We start from the raw sequence: 24,021 nt of genomic DNA on the forward strand, positions 1-24,021 counted from the left end.
TATATATAAAGAACTCCTACAACTCAACAACAAAAAGACAAACAACTCAATTTAAAAATGGGCAAAGGACTTGAATAGGCACGTCTCCAAAGAATACAAGTGGTCAAAAAAGCCCATGAAAAGGTGCTCAACATCATTAGCCATTAGGGAAATGAAAACCAAAACCACAGTGAGAAACCATTTTACACACACTAGAATGGCTACTATATAAAAAAGAGAAAATAAATTTTTATGAGGCTGTGGAAAAATAGGAACATTTATATATTGTTGGTGGGGATGTAAAATGGTACAGAAGTTTAAGTGTAAAACTATATGACTGGCAATCCCACCTCAAGGTATATAACCCAAGGAGTTGAAGGCAGGGATGCAAACACATATTTGCTCATTGATGTTCATAGCAGCATTACTCACAACTGTAAAAGGTGGAAGCAATCCAAGTGTCCATAAACAGATGAATGGATAAACAAAATGTGATTAAAAAAATATATGTACAATGGAATATTATTCAGCTATAAAAAGGAATGAAGTCCTGATACTTGGGACAACATGGATGATCCTTGAAGACACTGTTGAGTAAAATAAGCCAGATACAAAAGGACAAATAATGTATGACTTCACTTATATGAAATACTGAGAGTATGCAAACTCACAGTCAGAAATTAGAATACAGGCTACCAGCATTGGTAGTGGGGAATGGAGAGTTACTGCTTAATTTGTACACAGTTTTCTGTTTCGGGCGATAATGGATAGTGGTGTTGGTAGCACGATATTTTGAAGGTAATTAACACAAAAGAATTGTATACTTGAAAGTGGTTAAAATGGGAAATTTTATGTTGTATATATGTTACCACAATAAAAACTTTAAAAAATAAACATAGAATTGTACAACACAAAGAGTGAACCCTAATATAAACTGTGGGCTATAGTTAACATAATTAACTTAATATTGGTTCATCAATTGTAACATAGGTATCATTCAAAATGTTAATAATAGAGAAAACTGCATGTGGGGGACCTGGGCACTCTGTACTTTCTGATGATTTTTCTATAAAGCTCCAACTGCTGTAATAAAAAAATAATTACAAAGAAGAAAAACAACCAAATGAACCCACAGTGACATACAATTTTACATCCATCAGAACGGTAAATTCAAAAGAACAGTGATACCAAAAATTGGAAAAGATGTAGAGCAACTGGAAGCCTCATACATTGCTGATAGGAATGCAAAATGGTATATCCCCTTGGAAAACAGTTTGTAATTGTGCCGGTTTGCATATATTATGTCCCCCAGAAAGGACATGTTCTTTAATGCAATCTTGTTGGGGCAGATTTATTAGTTTTTTGATTAGGGTGGAAACTTTGTGACTCACCCAACTGTGAGCGATACCTTTGATTAGATTATTTGCATGGAGGCATGGCCCCGCCCATTCAGGGTGGGTCTTGATTAGTTCACTGGAGTATTTAAGAGAGACGCTAAGAGCTGACACTGCCCCTTGGAGACAATCGGAGATGAGGACAGAAGGACATTTGGAGATGCTAAGCTAAGAGATGAAACCTAGAGTTTGCCCTGGACAAGCTAAGAGAGGACTCCCAGATGCTTAGGGAGAAAGAAGCAAGGACACACAGGAGCAGAGAGAGAGGAGCCCAGAGACATTTTGGAAAAAGCCACTTTGAAACAAGAACCCGGGAGCAAAGGACCAGCAGACACCAGCCACGTGCCTTCCCGGCTAACAGAAGTGATCCAGACGCCATTGGCCTTTCCTCAGTGAAGGTATCCTCTTGTTGGTGCCTTAGTTTGGACACGTTTATGGCCACAGAACTGTAAATCTGTAACCTAATAAACTCCCTTTATAAAAGCAAGATGATTTCTAGTGTTTTGCATAATGGCAGCTCAGTAAACCAGAACAGTAGTTCTTTACAAAGTTAAACACTCACCTAACCTGTGATCTAGCAATTCCACTCTTAGGTATTTATTTGCCTATGAAAAATTAAAACATATGTCCACAAAAAGACTTGTACAAGATTAGGCAAATGTTTCTTAGATATGATATTAAAAGCACAAGTGGTAAAAGAAAATAATATGTATTAATAAGACTTCACCAAAATTTAACTGTTGCTATTCATAAGACAGCATTAAGAAAAATAAAAAGATAAGTCAGAGATTGGAAGGAAATACTTGCAAATCTTGCACCTGATAAAGCACTTGAATCCAGAATAAATATTTTTAAAAGTCTTAAAAACTCTCTGTTATTAAGTATATACTTGGAAGAACTGAGAGCAGGGGCATGAGTGGACATTGCACACTGTTATTCATGGCAGCAAAATTCATGATTCATGATGGAGGTGGCCTAAGGGTACACTGACTGATAAACGGAATGGCACACTGGGGTGTTTACATGCAATGGAATACTGAGCAGCAACAAGAAGAAATGAAGTTGTGAGATATGCAACTAGGTGAACAGACCTTGAGGACAATATGTTGAGTGAAATAAGCCAGAATCAAAAAGACAAACATTATAATGCCTTACTAATATGGACTAACTATAATATGCAAACTCTGAGAATTGAATCTGAGAGCATAGGTTATCAGGGGAAGGCTTATGGTAACGGTTCCTAGATTGTAAGCTGTTACAGCAGTCACATCTATTCATGAGTTGTAATGGTTGTCTCTAAATTCTGAGATGCTGAGATGTTTGTGTATAACCTGGTTGGTCCCTGTAACTTCAGGTTTCTGTGTGACACCTGAGACTTAGAGCCAGAGTTCAGCAGCTATGAATGTCAGCATTACCCCATACAGCAAATGTTAAAGAAGCTGAAAGAGATCAGACGTCAGTTAGAGATATGAATGAAATGGACTTGATTGGAACTAAGGTAAACCAGACTAAAGGGAAAAGGATGATACTGACTGTATTTTAAAACCTCAACTTCTGTGTGAGACCAAAGGAAGAGATGTTTATTTGGTACAAAATTTATATTTTCTGTAGCACACTATATAAGTTAACTTGAATGGTCAGTTTATTTGAACACCATAATTACATGGAACCTAGTTAGGGGGTGAGATCTGGTTGATTTCTACAGGTTAACATGAAACCTTGATACATCCCAGAGTAATCTGGGCAGAGAATAAAAAGTATTTGCAAAGCTCCGTTGAAGGCCGGGGGAAAAATGTGAAAACATTAAACTTCCCCACCTGGGAAATTCCTGATATTCTCACAAGCATTGGGGACTACCATTGTAGTAGGCCAAGTCCTCGATCTTGGGGCTTGCCCTTATGAAGCTTGTTACTGCAAAGGAGAAGCTAAACCTATTTATAACTATGCCTAAGAGTCACCCCCAGAGAACCTCTTATGTTGCTCAGATGTGGTCTCTCTAAGCCCACTCAGCAGGTAAACTCACTGCCCTCCCCACTACATAGGACATGACTCCCAGGGGTGTAAATCTCCCTGGCAACACGGGACATGACTCCTGGGGATGAGCCTGGACCCAGCATTGTGGGATTGAGAAAGCCTTCCTGACCAAAAGGGGAAAGAGAAATGAAACAAAATAAAGTTTCAGTGGCTGAGAGATCTCAAACAGTGTCTAGAGGTCATTCTGGAGGTTATTCTTATGCATTATGTAGAAACCCCTTTTTAGTTTTTATTGTATTGGAATAGCTAGAAGGAAATACCTGAAACTGTTGAACTGCAGTCAGAATCCTTGATTCTTGAAGATGGTCATAAAACTATATAGCTTATGTGGTGTGACTGTTTGATTGTGAAAACCTTGTGGCTCATACTCCCTTTATCCAGTTTATGCACAGATGAGTAAAAAAAAAAAGGGGGGGGGAGACAAAAAGTAAATGAATAATAGGCGAGGAAAGGAATATGAGATGTTTTGGGTGTTCTTTATTTTTATTCTTATTTTTAGTTTTATTTTTTGGAGTAATGAAACTTAAAAAAATTGATCGTGGTGATGAATGCACAACTATATGATGATACTGTGAACAACTGATTGTACACTTTGAGTGTATGTTGTGTGAATGTATCTCAATAAAATTGCATTAAAAAGTTCTTAAAAAGTCAACAAGATGACAACAAATAACCCAATTAAAATGTTGCAAATGATTTTCCTAGACATTTCACCAAACAATCTATAAATGACTAATAAGTACATGGAAAGATGCTCAATGTCATTATTCATTAGAAAAATGTGAGTTAATACTGTACTGAGATATCCAGTGCAATGGGTATCTAATGACATACCCTTAGAACAGCTCTAGAATAACACTAATAATACCAAGTGTTGGTGAGGATGGGGAGAAATGAGAACCCTCATACATTGTCAGTGGGACTCTAACATTATGCAGCTACTTTTGAAAAACAGTTTAGCAGTTTCTTAAAATGTTAAACATAAAGTTATCATAAAATCCAGGAATTACACCCCTAAGAATCTACCCAAGAGAAAAGACAATATAGGTCTACACAAACACTTGTAATGAATGTTTACAGCAACATTTTTCATGATGGCCAAACTGGAAACAATTCACATGTCCACCAACTGCTGAATGAATAAAAAAGGTGGTGCATCCATAAAATTAAATGCTATTCAGTTTTACAAAGGAATAAGCTACATAGATGAACCTCAAAACTATTGTGCTAAGTGAGAGCTGGATACAAAAACAACATATTCTAGGATTGCATTTATATGGAATTTCCAGAAAAGGCATGAGACAGAAAACAGATCAATAGCTACCTGGTTTAAGGATGGGATTTGCCTATAAACTGGAATGAAGAACTTTTGGGGTGATAGAAATGTTCTAAAACTGCATTGTTGCAATGACTGCATGTCTTATAAATTTACTAAAAATCACTGAATTGTCCACTTACAGAGAAGAATTTTATGGCATGTAAATTATTCCTCAATAAAACTAAAAAAAAAAAAAAAAAAAGAAAAGAACTTGTAAAATTGTGAAAGAATGTTCACAGCAGGTTTATTCATAATAGCCCAAAACTTCAAAGAACCCCAATGTTCAAAGGAAAATTGAAAAAAATCATGGTATATTCACAGAATGGATTAGTTACCAGTAAGGAAGAAAAAACTAGTGAAACATTAAACATGCATAAATCTTGAAAACATTATGTTGAGCAAAATATGACACCTTTGTCCTTGTACCGTATATTGTATTCTATTTGTATGAAGTTTAAGACCAGGCAAAGCTCATTTATGGTGCTAGAAATCAGGACAGCAATTGCCTCTGGAGTAGGGGAACTGACTGCAAAGGGGCATGAGAGAATTTTCTGGGGCATGAAAATGTAATATATCTTGACAGAGATGCTGATTACATGTGTGTGTACATTTATCAAAACTCAACACTTAAGATCTGTGCAAATTATTGTATGTACCTCAATAAATGTTAAAAATACCCCCCCCCCCACACACACAAAAGCCTTACTAAGTAATAGATAAACTCACAATCAATCATGTGTGTTTGTGTGTGTGTCTGTTTGGTCATCATACCATGTCAAATAGTTAATATAAATGGGTGGCTGATGATTTAATACTCATTTTTAAAGGTTTTAATTATATCATATGATATGCATAAAAGAACATGGCATACATAAATTCTGAAACATAATCCAACTCATCAATTGTTTATTCATTCACTTATTTATTTCACAAATATCTACTGAAGACCAAAAATATATTCCAGGTATTCAAATCTAATTGTGACTCAAACAGATAACAGTGCTGATATTTCACAGTTTCTTTATGTAAAAATCTGGGTGTACATTTCAGAATAAAGTTTACTTAATATAAGTCTCCTGGTCTGTTCATGGGAAGAAAAAGTGTCAGATAACCTAATAGTCCCATAGTCTTATGAAGCAAAACAAGTGTGGCCTCAATCAGGCCCAGAAGATTCAGGACTTACCAGGTAGTCTTGCAGGCCTCCACTCACTGCAGGGCTAACTGCCTGCCCCTTATACACACACACCAACAGTTGGAAGATGGGCCTTGGGAGGAAAGGCTAAGCTGGGTGGACACACCCTGAAGGAGACTGCTCCCTGGTCAGCAGCATCTACTACAACTCAGGACTCAGGCCAGAAGGAAAGGAGAGCCACCTCCACAGGCAGTCACCCACCCTTCAGGGACTTCCCTTCACTCACCCAGTCACCCTGAGTTGACTCTGAGCCAGGCATGACCCTTGTTCCCAGAGTTTGCTGGCACTTCCTCCCTTCCAGTGCCTGGGAGGGTATGTGTCAAGACACTTCCTACACTCCTGGTGCATTTTAAAGAGTGTTTAAAATGGTCATGTCTTTTGGCCCAGTAACTCCTCTCCTTGGAGGTGAAGGAAATAGTTACTACATGAACAGTTCACTTCAGCATTACTTATAATAGCCTACCGCACCCTACCTGCCCCCAGCCCCAACCAAAAGAACTAAAACAACTTAAATGTCTAACAGTGTGGAACTAGTAAAATGAATTATGATGCAGACATAAGATGCATGCAGCCAAGAAAGACAAGCCTTTGAGAAAAATTAAAGGACAGGAAGATGCTGACAATATAATGTTAAGTGACAGAAGCATGATAAAAGCTGTGTCCATCAGGGCTTCTCCCAGAGGGGATAGAATGGAATTCCCCCAGCCTCCCAGAGACTTTACTGATCCCTGAATGAGCCCACATTTCTGAGATGAGTTATGGGGGATGAAAGGTTTAAAAGCACAGGTACATATAGTATTGTTCCAATTTGCTAGAGCTGTTGTTATGCAAAATACCAGAAATGGATTGGCTTTTATAAAGGGGATTTATTAGGTTACAAATTTACAGTTCTAAGGCCATAAAAGTGTCCAAACTAAGGCATTAACAAGAGGATAACTTTACTGAAGAAAGGCTGATGGCATCCAGAACACCTCTATCAGCTGGGAAGGCACATGGCTGGTATCTGCTGGTCCTTTGTTCCTGGGTTCTCATTTCTAAGTGGCTTTCTCCAATGGGCTTCTGTCTCTCTTAGCTTCTCTCTCTCAACTCCTGTGCAACCTTGCCTGTTCTCCCAGAGCATTTCTCTCTAAGCATCTGGGGGTCCTTTCTTAGTTTTTCCAGGGCAAACTCTGGGCCTCATATCTTAGCTTAGCATCTCCAAGTGTCTTTCTGTCTGCATCTCCAAGCATCTGGGTCTGTGTCAGCTCTTAGCTTTTCCCAGGGACAAACTCTGGATTAAATAGCTTCTCTCCAAAATGTCTCTCTCTGCATCTCTGAGCTCCTTTTCTCCATGAGCAACCTTAAAGGACTCCAGTGATCTAATTAAGACCTGCCTGGAATGGGTGGGGTCACATCTCCATGGAAATATTCAATCAAAAGGTCCTACCCCACAAGACTGGATTAAAAGATCATGGCTTGGTGAATCCAAGATGGCAGATTAGGAGAGACAGAGCAAAATTCTTCTCCATGAGAAACACTAAAGGACAGGAAGTGTTCTAGAACAGCAGTTCCAGGGCTCCACCAGCTGGGCAGAAACTTCTACACCCATAGTGAGTGTCAACTTGAAGATACTGAGAAGCTATGGTTAGAGACTGGTAAGTGTTTGGACTGGAACCCTGGTGGGGAATGTGCAGCTGGACCTGGCTGATAGCCAGGGGGTAGCAGCCCTCCACGTCCTGGACACCCTCCTCAGCACCTGGTGTGGATGATAACCCTCCAAAGACCTGCAGCCAAGAGCACCCATGTGAGGGACTGGCCATTGGAGCAGGCAGATGAACATAGAAGGATGTAGCTTTCCATGCCCCATGCAGCCATCCCAGCTGGCTGGGATACAATGCTTTACAACCCCATGGCTGAGAGTTTCCTTGATGGAATTCAGGATTCAGTAGGCTTGTGATGGCTTCCACCCTTCTTCCATGGAAGCCTGCAGTGTGCATAGCACAGAGGCAGTGCCAGGAGCCCTCCCCCAATCCCAGGGACGCGTGGGTGCACAGCAGACAGGGAAATAAAATATACTGTTGATCAAATTTAAAAGATTCTTGAGACACATAATAGCAGACTTGAAGAGGCAGAGGAACGAATTAGCAAACCCAAAGACACAGTGATGGAAAATGAAAGCACAAGGAATGAATGGTGAAAAAAATTGAAAAACTTGAAATGAACATCAGGGAAATGATGGACAACATGAAGCGCAAAACAGAAGAATCACTGGTGTTCCAGATGGCAAAGAGAAGAGTTGGCTGCCTCTTTACCTTTTTGACAAATTCCTTTGAGGTGCAGAAGCATTTAATTTTGAGAAGTTCCCATTCATCTATTTTTTCTTTCATGACCAAGTGGGATTCATTCCAGGCATGCAAGGGTGGTTCAACATAAGAAAATTAATCAATGTAATATAACACATTAACAAATTAAAAGGGAAAAATCAAATGATTATCTCAATAGATGCTGAAAAAGCATTTGACAGAATTCAGCATCCTTTTTTGATCAAATAACTTCAAAAGGTAGGAACTGAAGGAAACTTCCTCAATATGATAAAGGGCATACATGAAAAACCCATAGCCAGCACAGTACTCAATGGCGAGAGACTGAAAGCCTTTGCTTTTAGATCAGGAATGAGACAAGGATGCCCACTGTAACCACTGTTATTCAACATTGTGCTAGAAGTTCTAGCCAGACCAATCCAGCAAGACAAAGAAATAAAAGGCATCCAAATTGGAAAGGAAAAAGTAAAACTTTCCCTATTTGCAGAAGATATGATCTTACATTTGAAAAACTCTGAGAAATCAATGACATAGCTACTTGAGCTAATCAACAAATTTAGCACAGTGGCGGGATAGAAGATTAATGCAAATAAGTCTGTAATGTTCTAATGTTCCTATACACTAGAAATGACCTAACTGAAGAGACACTCAAGAAAAAGTTTCCATTCTCAATAGCATCAAAGAAAATCATGTATCTAGGAATAAACTTAACCAAGGATGTAAAAGACCTCTACACAGAAAATTATGTAACTTTACTAAAAGAAATAGGAGGTGACCTAAAGAGATGGGAAGATATCTATATCCAAAAGAATGAAAGAAGACCCCTACCTCATACCCAACATAAAAATTAACTCAAAGTGGATCAAAGACCTCAATATAAGAGACAGTATCATAAAACTCCTAGAAGATAATGTAGGGAAACATCTTCAAGACCGAGTGTTAGGAGGTCGCTTCTTAGACCTTACTCCCAAAGCATAAGCAATGAAAGAAAAAATAGATGAATGGGAACTTCTCAAAATTAAATGCTTCTGTACTTCAAAGAAATTTGTCAAAAAGGTAAAGGGGCAGCCAACTCAATGGGAGAAAATATTTGGAAACCATGTATCTGATAAGAGACTGATATCTTGCATATATAAAGAAATCCTACAATTCAATGACAATAGTACAAACAACCCAATTATAAAGTGGGCAAAAGATATGAAAAGACACCTCCCTGAAGAAGAAATACAAATGGCTAAAAAACACATGAAAAATTTCATCTTCACTATTAGGGAGATGCAAATCAAGACCACGATGAGATACCATCTCACACCAATAAGAATGGCTGCCATTAAACAAACAGGACACTACAAATGCTGGAGAGGATGTGGAGAAATTGGAACTCATTCATGCTGGTGGGACTGTATAATGGTACAGCCACTCTGGAAGACAGTTTTGGCAGTTCCTCAGAAAACTAGATATCGAGTTATCCTATAATCCAGCAATTTCACTTCTCAGTGTACACCCAGAAGATCTGAAAGCGGTGACATGAACAGATATCTGCACACTGATGTTCATATCGGCATTGTTCACAATTGCAAAGAGATGGACACAATCCAAATGTCCTTCAATAGATGAGTGGATAAACAAAATGTGGTGTATACACATGATGGAATACAATGTGGGAGTAAGAAGGAATGAGGTCACGAAACATATGACAACATGGATGAATCTTGAGGACATAATCCTGAGTGAAATAAGTCAAATACAAAAGGAGAGATATTGTATGCTACCACTAATGTGAACTCGGTGAAAAACGTAAAATAAATGTCTTATAATGTAGTCTATAGAAGACCTAGAGATAGCTAGAAGCTAGTGAAGGGGGAACAATAACCTAACATTGATGATAAGGGTGATCTTAATGATATGTGAATGATCAGGTGTGACTATGGTTTGTTAACAGGATTATAAGTATCAGTGACACATTGAAGGTGAACATGTTTGTAAATCGTTGTTTAAAGCCATGTAACCCACAGAGTAGCACCACAAACCTAAATAAGTGTTAGCATGATACACTTATAAGGTGTGACGCTGGTGCAGAGTGTTAACAACCAAGTGGTATGAAAAAACTATCCATTACATAGTAATGACTATATTTTAATAGGAATATTTTACTAACTCGACAGTAATACTAGGGATGAATAATTAGCAGCTGATAAGAACTCTGGGATGTATTATGTTGTGATAATTGTTTAAAGTTGAGAGTGATGATGACTGTACAACTAAGTAAAGATAATGTTAGAAACTGACCATTTATCTTAGGATAAAATATATACTAAGTGAAGTTAAGAACCCACAACTTAATAAATCAAGCCTCAACTTCAGGCTTGCTCTTGTGAAATTTAAGGTTGTAAATAGGAGGCTAAGCCCTCCTATAATTATGCTTAAGAGGCACCTCCAGGGTACCTCTTTTAGTTGCTCAGATGTGGCCTTTCTCTCTCTAAGCCCAACTCAGCAAATAAATTCATTAACCTCCCCCCCACAAAGGACATGACCCCCAGGGGCATGAATCTCCCTGATGACATGAGACACAATTCCCAAGAACGAGCCTGGCCCTGGCAGCGAGGGATTGAAAATGCCTACTCAACCAAAAGGGGGAAAAAAAGAAAGGTAACTAGCTGAGAGCTCCCAAGTAGAGTTGAGAGGCTATCCTAGAGGTTTCTCTTATGCAAGCTCTAGCTGGATAACCCAAATGACACAGTATGCCATGTCCTTCCCAAAAGTAGTCCCCAAATACCCAGGTCTCTACCTGAGAGTCTATAAAAGATGCACTCACTACATTTTATCTTTCAGAAATTTAAGTACACCAGAGTGTTCCTATACCAGACAAGTCCTAAAACCCAGAGGCAATAGCCTCTTTAAGATCAATTCTCGGATGTGGCCCCCTTCCCCATACTGTCGGCACCCCCTTTCAATATGAACAAGTTAGGGTGCTCACTGCCTAGACACCCCTGAAGGTGGAGAAAGATTAAGTGAGAGGCTGGGGCAACAACAAACAAGATAAGATTTAGCAAAGGTCTATGAACACTGAAACTTTATATAATTATATATATTTTTTGGATGCTGGGGTTTTGGAATGGCTGGAAGGAGGTAAATGACACGGTAGAATTGTAGCCTATAGCATCTTTTGGGATTTGCTCTATAGCTGCTCACTGAATTGTGCCTTGAAGATCTTCACCTTTCTGTATATACCTTGTTTTGCATAATAAGGAAAGAATGGAAAGTGTGGAACTGTAACCCATAATGATTTTTAAAATTATCTATATGACTGCTTGTTGAGCTGTACATCGAGAGATGACAACTGTCTGTATGTATATTTTACAAAATGGAAATGGCTGAAGTTGTGAACTCTGACCCATGACATTCTTTGAAATTTGCTAACTACTTGTGAATTCATACTTGGAAAGCTATCACTGTTATGTATATATGTTAGAGTTCACAATAATAATAATAAGTAAAATGAGAAAAAAAAAAAAGATCATGGCTCTTCTTGGGTCCATTACAACTTCAAACCGGCACAAATATTATCCCAACACTTGATAAATATGAATTATGTATGTATATACATAGCCCAGAGGTAATTAATGTCAGGCCATCTGTGGTTTAAGGTTGTGGCCTTGTAGACCAATGATTCTCAAACTTGAATGTGGATCCTGTTATAAGGCAGATTCTGATTCAAGATGTCTAGGGTGGGATGGAGATTCTGCATTTCTAATAGGCTCTCAAGTGATCCCCTGCTGCATGTCCACAGGCCACACGTGAAAAAGCCAGGCTATGGAGAATACTCATCCTGGACGAGAGAGCCAGCCACACTAATAGCAACTACTTCTGATTGGTCAGAGTATGGAGGCGCATTTGCAGAAAATTTTCCAGATTTTCTGCAATGAAAATTGATTGCTTCTGTAATCAAAGAAAAAACTTTTTATTGTTCAAAACCTTTGACTCAGTAATTATTCTTATAGAAATTCATCCCAAATTATGTGAAATGGCATCAAAGGTTTACTGCATTCAACTTAGAATGATTTACTATATCAAAAAATGAGAAACCACCTACTTCTCTAATATTAAGAGAATGACTAAAAAAGTCACACCCATATGCAGTCATTAAAAGCAGTATTTTATAGTCATGGGAAAATGCCATGATAAATTTTAATCACCATCTGACAACTATATTAAAATGTTAACATAAAGAGTTAAATGCTTTTAAAATGTTTAAATTTATTAGATTTATAAAAAAACAAAAGCAAGGTAAAACAAAATTGGAAGGAAATATGCCAAGAAGTTAATGTTTTGGGGCTCTCGGATGGTGAAGTCTTAAGTGATTTTTTCCCCTTGACTTTCCAGAATAAAATTAAGCTGAAGGAGAGAAAGCGCCTGTGAAAGATGAGTGAGGAGGGACAGGAGGCAAGGATGTAACTAGAAATTAAGAATTAACAAATAATTATGATTAATGAATCATATAGATGCTCTTACTTTCTAGTGTATTACAATAGCCAGAAGGAAGTACTAATAATTACTGAATTATAACCCAGCTGCCTAGATCTTTGATAATGACCATAAAACCCTATAACTTATCTTGTGATTATAAAAGCCTTGTGACTGGTCCCACTTGGACCCCCTTATCCTGTTTTTCAACTTTAGAGTCTTATGATCACAAAAGACAGCCCCTCATGTTTATTAATGAAGAAACTTGAGTCAGCCCCAAAATAACCCATCCCAATTTCTAAACTATCTTATAGACGAAGCTGTATCTAACCAAAAGAGGCCCACCTGACATGCTCAGTAGCTTAAACTTTAACCCATAAGTGACCTATACCTCATTATAACACCAAAAATCACGCCCTTCATATTAAGGCTATTTTCTTACATAAGTTCTGTGACTAAGCATGTAATCAATCTGCATATGCTCAATAATAAGATCATCTCTAACCTTGTCATCTCAAGCCTTTGTGTTCATAATCCTATAACCTGCCCATCTCTTTTTTTTTTTTTTAGTTACAGTCTCTAGTTTATGTTGATTGCATCCCTCCCCCAATGCCTCCCCATTTTTAACACCTTGCAAGGTTGACATTGCTTGTTCTCCCTCGTAAAAGAACATATTTGTACATTTTATCACAATTGTTGAATACTCTAGATTTCACCAAGTTACACAGTCCCATTCTTTATATTTCCTCCTTTCTTCTGGTGTCTCACATGCTCCCCATCTTCTTCTCTCAACCGTATTCACAGTTATCTTTGTTCAGTGTACTTACATTTTTGTGCTACCACCTCCCAAAATTGTGTTCCAAACCACACACTCCTGTCTTCTATCACCCTGTAGTGCTCCCTTTAGTATTTCCTGTAGGGCAGGTGTCTTGTTCCCAAAGTCTCTTGTTGTCTGTTTGTCAGAAAATATTTTGAGCTCTCCCTCATGTTTGAAGGACAGCTTTGCTGGATACAGGATTCTTGGTTGGTGGTTTTTCTCTTTCAGTATCTTAAATATATCACACCACTTCCTTCTTGCCTCCATGGTTTCTGCTGAGAGATCCACACATAGTCTTATTAAGCTTCCTTTGTATGTAATGGATCACTTTTCTCTTGCTGCTTTCAGGATTCTCTCTTTGACATTTGATAATCTGATTATTAAGTGTCTTGGCGTAGGCCTATTCAGATCTCTTCTGTTTGGAGTACGCTGCAGTTCTTGGATCTGTAATTTTATGTCTTTCATAAGAGATGGGAAATTTTCATTAATTATCTCCTCTATTATTGCTTCCTCCCCTTTTCCCTTCTCTTCTCCTTCTGGGACACCAATGATATGTACATTATTGTACTTTGTTTCATCCTTGAGTTCCCGGAGACGTTGCTCATATTTTTTCATTCTTTTCTCCATCTGCTCCTTTGTGTGTAGGCTTTCAGGTGTTTCATTCTCCAGTTCCTGAGTGTTTTCTTCTGCCTCCTGAGATCTGCTGTTGTATGTTTCCATTGTGTCTTTCATCTCTTGTGTTGTGCCTTTCATTTCCATAGATTCTACTAGTTGTTTTTTTGAACTTTTGATTTCTGCCTTATATATGCCCATTGTTTCCTTTATAGCCTCTATCTCTTTTGCAATATCTTCTCTAAACTTTTTGAATTGATTTAGCATTAGTTGTTTAAATTCCTGTATCTCAGTTGAAGTGTACGCTTGTTCCTTTGACTGGGCCATAACTTTGTTTTGCTTAGTGTAGGTTGTAATTTTCTGTTGTCTAGGCATGGTTTCCTTGGTTATCCAAATCAGGTTTTCCCAGACCAGAACAGGCTCAGGTCCCAGAGGGAAGAAATATTCAGTATCTGGTTTCCCTGAGGGTGTGTCTTAGAAAATTGCTCCACCCTGTGATGCCTCAGGTCACTGTGCTTTTCTGCCCAGCAGGTGATGCCTGTTAGCCTATAATTCTTCACTGGTGTGAGGAGGTATGGCCATGTTCCCCCAGGCTCTGGGGTCTGGTTCTGAATGGAAAGGGCCCCACCCCTTTCCTCTTAGAGAAGATAGACCCCCTGGGGGGGTCATTAGCATTTCAATGGTCTCTCTCTCTGCTTGTGCTGTCTCCACCCTTCTCTGAGTCACAGCCCTGGAAACTGAAAATGACTGGGGCTTTCTCCACTGAGCCAAAAAAGAAACAGATAGTCCCCTTCAGACCCAGTCCAAGGCAACCCTCCAGCTCTTCAAGGTCAGTCGTCACCCAAAGCCTCTGTCTGTTTTTTAGGGATTCATACCTGTAGTGAGCAGTTCACACTCGCTACTTAAAACCCCAGTTGGAGCTCAGCTGAGCTATATTCGCTTGCTGGGAGAGAGCTTCTCTCTGGCACCATGAGGCTTTGCAGCTCGGGCTATGGGGGAGGGGGTCTCACGACTTGTATCCACAGGTTTTACTTACAGATTTTATGCTGTGATCTCGGGCATTCCTCCCAATTCAGGTTGGTGTATGATGAGTGGATGGTCTCGTTTGTCCCCCCACAGTTATTCTGGATTATTTACTAGTTGTTTCTGGTTTTTCGTAGTTGTTCAAGGGAGACTACTTAGCTTCCACTCCTCTCTATGCTGCCATCTTGCCCAGCTCTCCCCCTGCCCATCTTTTGATTCTATAAAACTATCAGAATTACTGCAGTTCGGGGAGACAGATACTTAGGCTGATAGGCTACCTGATCAGCTTCATGCTTAGCAATAAACTCTTTTTCTCTTCGAAACCCTGTTGTTTCAGGACTTGGTCATCTGAGTGCATTGGGCAGAGAAACCCATACTTTTGATCAGTACCAAGGAAATCAGTGAGATAGAGAAACCCATTCAAGGGTTGATTAAGTGAGAGCTGGCTTTGGGGCCCATTAGCTGGGGTGGAGTGGGTGGGATGAGGGTTTAAGGAGAAGTGACAGCAAGAGGGGCTGTCTGATTTCTTGCTTGAGCAAATGGCTGGGAGTGGAGGAAGAAGAGAAATGAATGAATGTAGGAGAAAGATAAAGGGTTTAGTGAAGGTTGGCTGAACCATGAAAGCTATGGATCCATACTTCAGGGCAGGTGTCCAGGGCAAACACAGATTTGGTAGTCACCAATAAAGCTGTGGGTGAGGGCACCGAGAGCGGACCAGGTGGAGCGGAGATGGGAAGTCCAACAGCACCCCACCGCACCCCCGCTACCCCTCCTGGACCCCCGGCTGGCACATCCATGAATGAATCTGGGCAGGGGCTGTCAACAGGAGAGACTTCCACCTCTGCTGCTTGGAGGAGACTCATTGCCTCCCTGGACACAGTGGATGTTTTCAGCTTCCTGAGGAGACCTAATCAATGTCTTCCTTTCCCTCCCCAGGATGGCAACCCTCCCTAGGATACCTTAAGCAAGTAAGGAATAAGGACAAGTTACCTCCTCTGATAAATGAAAGTAGGTAATCCATTACTATGTTCCCATTTCTAGCCTGAATCTCAAGTTCACTTTTGTACCTCTCCCAACCTGCAGCAGAAGGCAGCAAATGTCAGTGGAAATAAATACAGGATCTCATATCAGAAGATCTATGCTCCAATGTCAGCCCAAGCCCTGGCTATGACTTGGGATCCTGAACTTTTGGGGAAAGATCCCCAATTTCTTCTCTGCAAGATAAAGATGAGTATAAAACCTTAATCAGTCACTGGTTAAAGATCAAATTAGACGGCCCTTTTAAAGACTACAAAATGCTATATAAATATTAGTTAAGAGCATCTGTATCACTTCTCCAAGTTAAAAAGTAAACTTCTAGTACATCTGTTCTATAATTTCACCACTGAGAAGCAAATCAAACATAGGACTTCACTGTGTTTGTACTGGACTTTCAAAGCCCTAGGGTTTTCACGAAATTTTGTTAGCCGCTCCAGTAGGCCTACGAGACATGCTCCTCCCCTTGACAGAAGAGGCAGTGGACGTCCAGAGAACTCCTGCTGCCCTAGCCCCAGCCAGGCGGAGGCAGATCGGGGGTTGGGACCCTGTGTCCAACTCCTAGTCCACGCTGACACCAGAATGCCCGGGGCTTCCATCTCCTTTCTATAGTCAGTGCAGATTTTAATCCCAAAATAACAGAGTCAAAGCCCTGGACTCTGTCCTAGCTCTCCTCATCAATTCCAAAGTTGCTGCTACATGAAATGCCGTGTTAGTATTTGTCATGGAGACAAGCAGCCCATGGCTCACTCTGAAAATAGGGAGGTCAGAGCTAGAAAGCACTTCTACCCTGCAGCCTTCCTTCCAGACTTACGGGGAAAATTTGTTCCTGAATAAAAGCAAAAGTAAAGGAGAAAGTGCTCTAACAACAACAACAAATCCATAGTGAACTTTACCCCACCCTGGCATGGATGGTAATAAGCACTTAATGTTAATGAGGTAGGAATTGTTACTACTTCCATTTTAAATATGAGGAAACAGAGGCACAGAGGTTTTTAAAACAATACAAAACAAAACAAAACAGGCCAAGGTCACACTGCTAGGTGGTAGAAGAACCAGAAATAAAAGTCAGTGATCTGGAAAGAGCCCACACATCACCGCTCCTCCTAGCCTTTGTTTGCTTGGGCTAATAATCAAGCCACTCTTCCTTGCAGTCTGCCCATGTGGCACGGGGAGTTAGTAATTACTGATTAAGTGAGGGACACACACCCACAAACCTGAGTCCCAGAATTCTCCTGAAAGGATCTAATCAACCAGCTGGTCTGGCAAGTAAAAAACACCTCTGCCTCTAAACCTACTTCAGTCAAAACAAGGCATTCCATTTGCAGCCTTTGTTTGTTCTATTTTTCTTATCACATTGGGATACATACACACCAAGACTAACAGATGCAGTGACAAAGGCCTCAAAACAGCATCTGGTGATTCCTTGAAACCACCCTACCAGGCCACATTTGCGGTACTTCTTTCCTGTCATTACCTACACACACACCCCCACCCCCACCACAGGGCTCTGAACACTCAGAATTAAGAGGAAGGAAACAAAGATCTAAACGGAAGCTTCAACGGTAATAAACTCAGACCACTCCACATATAGACAGAGGTGAGAACATCTGTCCTGTGATCTTTAATCAAAAGTTGCAAGATAAGGAGGAAATTAAGCCACCCTTGGGCTTGCGTCACAGAAACCTTGTGAGGTCTCAGTTCCTCATCCCAACAGAATATTCTGACCAGGCAATGCCTGGGCAGTGTGCTAGAACACTTTCATTAGTGGAAGAGGGGCAAGTAGACAAAAGCAGGGGAAGAAGCCTTTGTAAGCTTGGTAAGAAACCCTCATGGTGGCTGGGATCCAGGTCAGAGCAGCCTCAGAGAGCTGAAGCTCAACCTCTGAATCCACGTGGATCCCAAAGACAGGCTGCTTCAAGAGAAGGGCATCTGGGTGCCCCATCCCCAAAGAGCACCAAAGAGCAGATAATCCATCTTCCCGCTCACAAAGAGTGAATGGTCTGGGATTTGGGAGGGATTTTTCTCTACTGTAACCTGCCCACACATGTACTCCACTTTTATATTATGGCAGGGACAGTAAACCCCTAAGTTCTTTGAAAATGAACGTAACAGGCAGAGTACAGACACACACATGTGTAGAGAAAGAGTCTACTACTGTAAGGGAAACAACAGTGCGAGGGCAACAACACCCCGCCCCAAGGACGGGGGAGATTTTAGGGAGGGTGGAGACTGGGAGTACTGGAGTGCACCAGCACTCTCTAAAGAGGCAGCGGCCCCGGTAATGCCGTCAGGAATTCTTAAGGGCAGAATATCAGAAGTCTCCCAATTTTCAACACTGGCTCAGTTTTCTTTTCAACTCTATGCTGCCCTGGTAAAACATGTCTGCTGGTTGGATGCGGGCTATAGCACTAGTGTGATGAAAAGATAGCTTGCTGTTTTAGTTTCCTTGGCTGCTAAAATACCATGCAATGGGTCTGCTTAAACAATGGGAATTTAATGGCTCACGTTTTTGAGATGAGGAAAAAAGTCCAAATCAAACCATCATCAAGGCAGTGCTTTCTCCCCAGAGACTGTGGTGTTCTGGGGCTGGCAGCTGGCAATCTTTGGTCCTTAGCTGGGGTCCACTGAATTCAGCTTTTGGCTGCTCCCTCTGTGCCTTTCCCTCTCATGTACGAATTTCATTTCTCTTATAAAGGACTCCAGTAATAGGATTAAGATCCATCCTGATTGAGTTGGGCCACGTCTTAACCGAAGTAACTTCATCAAAAGGCTCTACTTACAATGGGTTCACATTGACAGGAATGGATTAAGTTTAAGAACCTGTTTTTCTGGAGTACCTACAGCTCCAAACCACCACACTTGCCTAGAATAACTAACCAGTCCTGGAGTGTAGCTCTGCTATCTGCTGAAGACAGGGTCGGACAACAGCAGAGGCTGAAAATAATGTAGACTCTCAAATCAGACTGATCTGAGTTTGAATCCTGCCTCTACTTTTACTAGCTGCGAGACCTCAGGATAACTATTTACCACTCTAAGCAACAATTCCCATCTGCAAATTGGGTTAATAACACCCAACTCAGAGATTTGTGAGAATTAAAAACATGAGTGTGTGAAGACTACAACAGACTCTTAATAAATGTTAAATTTCCTTTGCCCTTTGACCTTAAGGCAAGCTTCTTTAGATTTTAATGCTCCTATCTGTTAAAAAACAAAATAGTCCTCCAGCACGGCCACCACACCTAACAGGATGGGTGAGGCAATGGAGATGAAAGCAGAGTACTGTACAAATGTAGAACATGGTTGCCTTGATTGCTAACACCCTCTCCTCTCATTTCTAGGCCAACAAAAGAGCAATCTGCTTTCTAATGTGTTTATACCCTTCAATAACGTGAGGCAGGAGAAGATGGTGTCGTATTTGTGGTAACTCCTTAAAATGGCTATCAGCAGTCAGCTCCCCAAGGAGTCCAATTCCTCCAGCCTCACACAGAAGAGAGTAATCAACGGGTGGGTGCCTGGTCACTGAGGGCAGGGCAAGCTTCTTTTCTCTCCTCATGCTCTTGTTTCAGAGAACTAGTGAGGAAACTGAGGTTGAAAATAAAGTCACCATACTTTTGCATACTTCTTTGATTAATAACAAGAAACCAAACTACAAGCCAAACAATTTCATTCAAATATGACCATGATTCACTATATGATAGTCTTTTTCCCTCTCTATGGGGATTTTTGTCCGTCTCTCCTTATTTTCCCATATATTGCAGTGAAATTGGGACATGCTTTAGTGTTTCCTCACGACATTACAATTTCTTTTACACCAGGAAATCTACACAGGAAAGGTCTATGCAGAGGATATTCATCTCATCTGACATGTTAACTTTTTTAACTGGTCATAGGTATCATCTACTTGGCTTGTTTTCTCTTAAAATCAAAGAGGCACTAAATTCAGTTGTACTGAAGCCACTCAGAAACGTGGGTTTATCTTTCCAGAGTATGTATCCTCTTTCTTTTACAGAACATTCATAGCTGTCTCTGAGAATCATTACTTTTTCAAATTACTAATTTAGTAACTTGAAATCACAGAAAAAGTAAAAATTATATAATAAATTAGGAGGCAAAAATAAGTTGTCCACACACACACACACACACAAAGCAGAGTTCTTGAAAAGAATGGTGCTAACACTGCAAAATTTTTAGGAAATGGTTCTTTGCTAAATATTTAAGACATGTCTTGAATTCCTGAAGCAAACAAGGTAGACACGAACAAGGCAACACACACACAGATAAGATCCGTTTTAAGTAATAAGTATACTCACACTCACCTTGTGCTGTTTTTTATAATGTGAGCTTTTTATTGATGTAAACAATACATCCAGAAGTATATTCAGATCTTAAATGTACATGGATGTATTTGTTACTCTGAGCTCTGTTTTTTCGACGAGCATAACTTAAAAGAGATTTGGGCAGTTCAGAAAACTGCTAACACACTTCACACAACTGGCTCAGATTGGAGGCAACTCAACCCCCACCCTTTGTATAGAACAAAGCTGACAAAGCATTCACCTGCATCAACTTGATCCGGCAACAGCTTTATCACATTCAGCACACACTGAATGCTTTCCGAGGAGGGAGAAAAAAGAAATGGAGAGGCAACCTTAACACCCAATTTACAAATCTTACACTCACCTGTGGTGCTTGCAGTACCCATCCTCTGGGTTTCTAAAAGGCTCCACAGGTTTTGTTCTTGTTATTGTTGTTACTTTTTATTAAGGAAAATGTCAATCATATCCAAAAGGAGACGTTAGCATAAGGACTTCCATACCCATAAACCCAGTTTTAACAATTAACAATTTATAGCCAATCTCCTTTCATCTCTTTCTCCCTACTCCCACCCCCAACAGCGCCTCCGAAATCGGATTATTGAGAAGCAAATCCCCAACCTCTATTTCAACTTCAATATGTATATCTAAAAGATAAAGGGTTTTAGAAAATATAATCACTATACCATTATCATAACCAACTAAACAAAATAATTTTAATACTATCAAATAACCACTACAAATTTCCTCTATCATCTCAATTTTTAAAAAACGTTTTTTGATCAAATTAAGATCCAGCCAAGGTGTACACACCACATTGCTGTTAAACCACAAGTTCCCTGCCCTGTGGCTCTCGGCGCAGCCAGGATGATCCCCACTGACTCTTCCAATTAATTCTAATTCTGGAGATACCACAAAAAAATTCCAGTCTTAGAGGTTATCAAATTAATCAAAGGAGTTTTGGTAGTCAAAGAAGTTACAACAAAAAAATCTTAAAAGTAAATCTTTAACCTGAAGCAATTAGCACTCCCGAGAACCCAACACTCATTCTCGCCTCCTTTGAAATTCTGATTGGTGTGGTTAGTTGGTTTATCACCGGATTTTACCGAAGCCTACCACCTACCCGAGTCGTTTGCAAAAGTGGGGGACAAAGCAGGAGCGTTTCCTCCTCGAAGCACCTTCCTCCGCAGACCGCGTCCGAGGCTACCTGCCCAGGTGAGAAAAGGAGCTTCAGTCGCCAAATTCCGGAGGGCGGCCGCACCTTATCTGGAGGGAATTTGGAAGCAGCCAGGACGCCCCGGCCTCTGAGAATAAACAGCCCTGCCAAGCCCTGCGGCTTACCCCAGTGCCAGGCGCGCGAGGAGACGCAAGTCGGCTCCAAGTAATACACGTGTGTGTACGTGACTGCTATACCAACCTCGGCACCAGGAAGGAGAGTTAAAAAAAAAAAAAAATCACATACCCACGAGGAGGGCTAGAATAGGGCACTCTGGGCAGGCCAGGGGCGTCATCAGTCAGTCCAAATGTAGGATGGGTCAGCATCAGACAATCAATAGTCAAGATAGCCAGATGGAGAACAAGGAGGGGCTGGGCAAAGGAAGACCAAACCCTGTTTCTCAGAATCAGCTCAGATAGCCAGATGGAGGGGAAAGGAGGGGTTAAGCATAGCAACAGGCTAAGATATAAAACCTGGGCATAGCTCAACCAGGCGCGTCCCCTCTCTTGGGCACGCCTGCGCTGACCTCTCAAGTGTGTGCTCCTTCTTACAAACCTTTGCTATCTTCCACCCGCATGTGCCGGCCTTTCAAATAAACTTCACTGCTTGCTATTATTTCTCTTGTCCCTGAATTCTTTTTTGAGACAAGAAAATCGGAACATGCACCGGAGCTCACAGGTGCCAGCCGAGCTCCAGCAACACCACCATCACCTGTTTTAAAATGTTTAAAAATCATTTCACCTGGAAACGGGGAGGGCGAGTTTGCGGTGTGTATAAACCCAACCCGAGCCACCAGACTGCATCCCCCATCCCCGCTCCAAAAGCACGCCAGACTTCGGGGGTTAAGGCTAAGCGATAACCCCAAACCAAAGCGTTCGTGTCTGTGAATCAAGCCCACTCCCTACTCCACCCCATACACACTTCTTGGGACCTTTAGGCAACGGTGTAGCCCCAGCCTCTAAACTCCCGGAAGGGTAATTCCTCTCCTTCCTCGGCGCCCTGAGTGCCTAGCCGGGGAAGCCGCGAGCTGCGTGGGTACAGGTTAACAACCCCGGCCCAGAGACCTGGAAGCAAGAGCTGAGCAAGCCAGGGGCTCTCCAGCCGCGCCCCCCAGCCCTGGCACTCACCCGCAGCGCAGCAGCCCTGGTTCACGCTCAGCGTCCCCGCCGCCCCGGGTGCCAGACCTAACAGCGGGGACTTTGCTCCGGCACCTGCCGCGCCCGCTCCCAGGTGACTGCCCCAGCGAGAGGCGGAGCGCTGCCCGGAGCAGGGGTGGGGGCGGGGGAGACGGTCTCCGGGGCCCCGCGGCGACCCCGCCGCTGCTCCGCCAGCTGGTAACCAGGAAGTGCTGAGGTCCGCGCGGGGCAGCCTTCGCGCGCTCCCGGCCCGCCGCGACCCCTGCGAAAGACCGGCTGACGGGCGCCGCCTGTCGGTGGGGCGGCGAGACGTGACTGAGGCCACCACCCAGGGCCTGCGGGTAGGGTCGGAGCAGAGACTGGCAGGACAGACGACTCCGGGACGCGGGGTGGGGGAAACAGGAGCCGCTGGGCGTTTAGTGATAAACCCCTCCCCCTCCCTTTGTCGGGCTCTGAAGACCCAGTCTCAGCCCAAGGAGCGTCCCTTCTCCCCAGCAGCAAGGGTAGACAGGGGCCCATTGGATCAAGTCCTTTCCCAACCTCCGCAAATTTAGACTTTTGGCAGTTGTCCCCAGTTGAGGGTGTAACACAGGGTGACAGAACTTGAAATTTGCATGCACTAGGTAACCTCCTGTAGGGCACTATGAATTCAGCTTTTAAATAAATCCTGTACTTGTCTTGCACTTAATTATATTGCTTTGGGGTCCAAAGTGATAGTTTTTTATATTCATTCAACAATTATTTGTTGAGAATCTACAGCTAGCCAGTCATTTAAACATTTTAAATGTAGCACAATTTCCTTCTCCTCCCCCTCTTCATGGAGCCTCAAACAAGGGGAGTGGACTAGGCCCCTCTTAACCTCCCACAGAGCCTGGACTGACCTTGCAAGGAACTCAGGCGTGAGAGTGCAATTAGAACCTCATAAAAGTAAATGTGGGCTGCAAGGAGAACCCAGGAGTGGCTTCACCCAGCCTGGGGAGGTCACAAGATTTCGGGGAGAAGGGGATGGTTGAACTGAGTCATGAAGGGCTATAGGATTCACCAGAAGGTGAGTTGGATCCACCAAGATTCCACTGCGGACGAAGTCAGAAGCAGATAGCCAGGCAGAGGGAGCAGTTCTGACAGAGGAATGGCAAGTGGGACAGTAGAGCTGAGAGGGAAAGGGTAGGAGCTGAATTGGAACAG

The 24,021-nt window shown here is 41.7% G+C and overlaps 1 protein-coding gene across 7 annotated transcripts in view; it reads right to left on the bottom strand.

The window, feature by feature from the left end:
• The window catches only part of GPR160 (G protein-coupled receptor 160), a 57,239-nt gene extending 34,167 nt beyond the window's left edge, over positions 1-23,072 (bottom strand). The window contains exons 1-2 of one of the 7 annotated variants that reach the window (XM_037841013.1): positions 22,828-23,072; positions 21,608-21,687 (exon numbers count right to left, since the gene is read on the bottom strand). The gene's annotated coding sequence lies outside the window, so the exon portion shown is untranslated. The other 6 variants (XM_037841000.1, XM_037841005.1, XM_037841022.1 and 3 more) reach the window with 6 other exon arrangements.
• Between the last annotated feature and the right edge of the window lie 949 nt (positions 23,073-24,021).

This window comes from Choloepus didactylus, chromosome 1 (assembly GCF_015220235.1).
Source record: "Choloepus didactylus isolate mChoDid1 chromosome 1, mChoDid1.pri, whole genome shotgun sequence".
Taxonomy (NCBI): domain Eukaryota; kingdom Metazoa; phylum Chordata; class Mammalia; order Pilosa; family Megalonychidae; genus Choloepus; species Choloepus didactylus.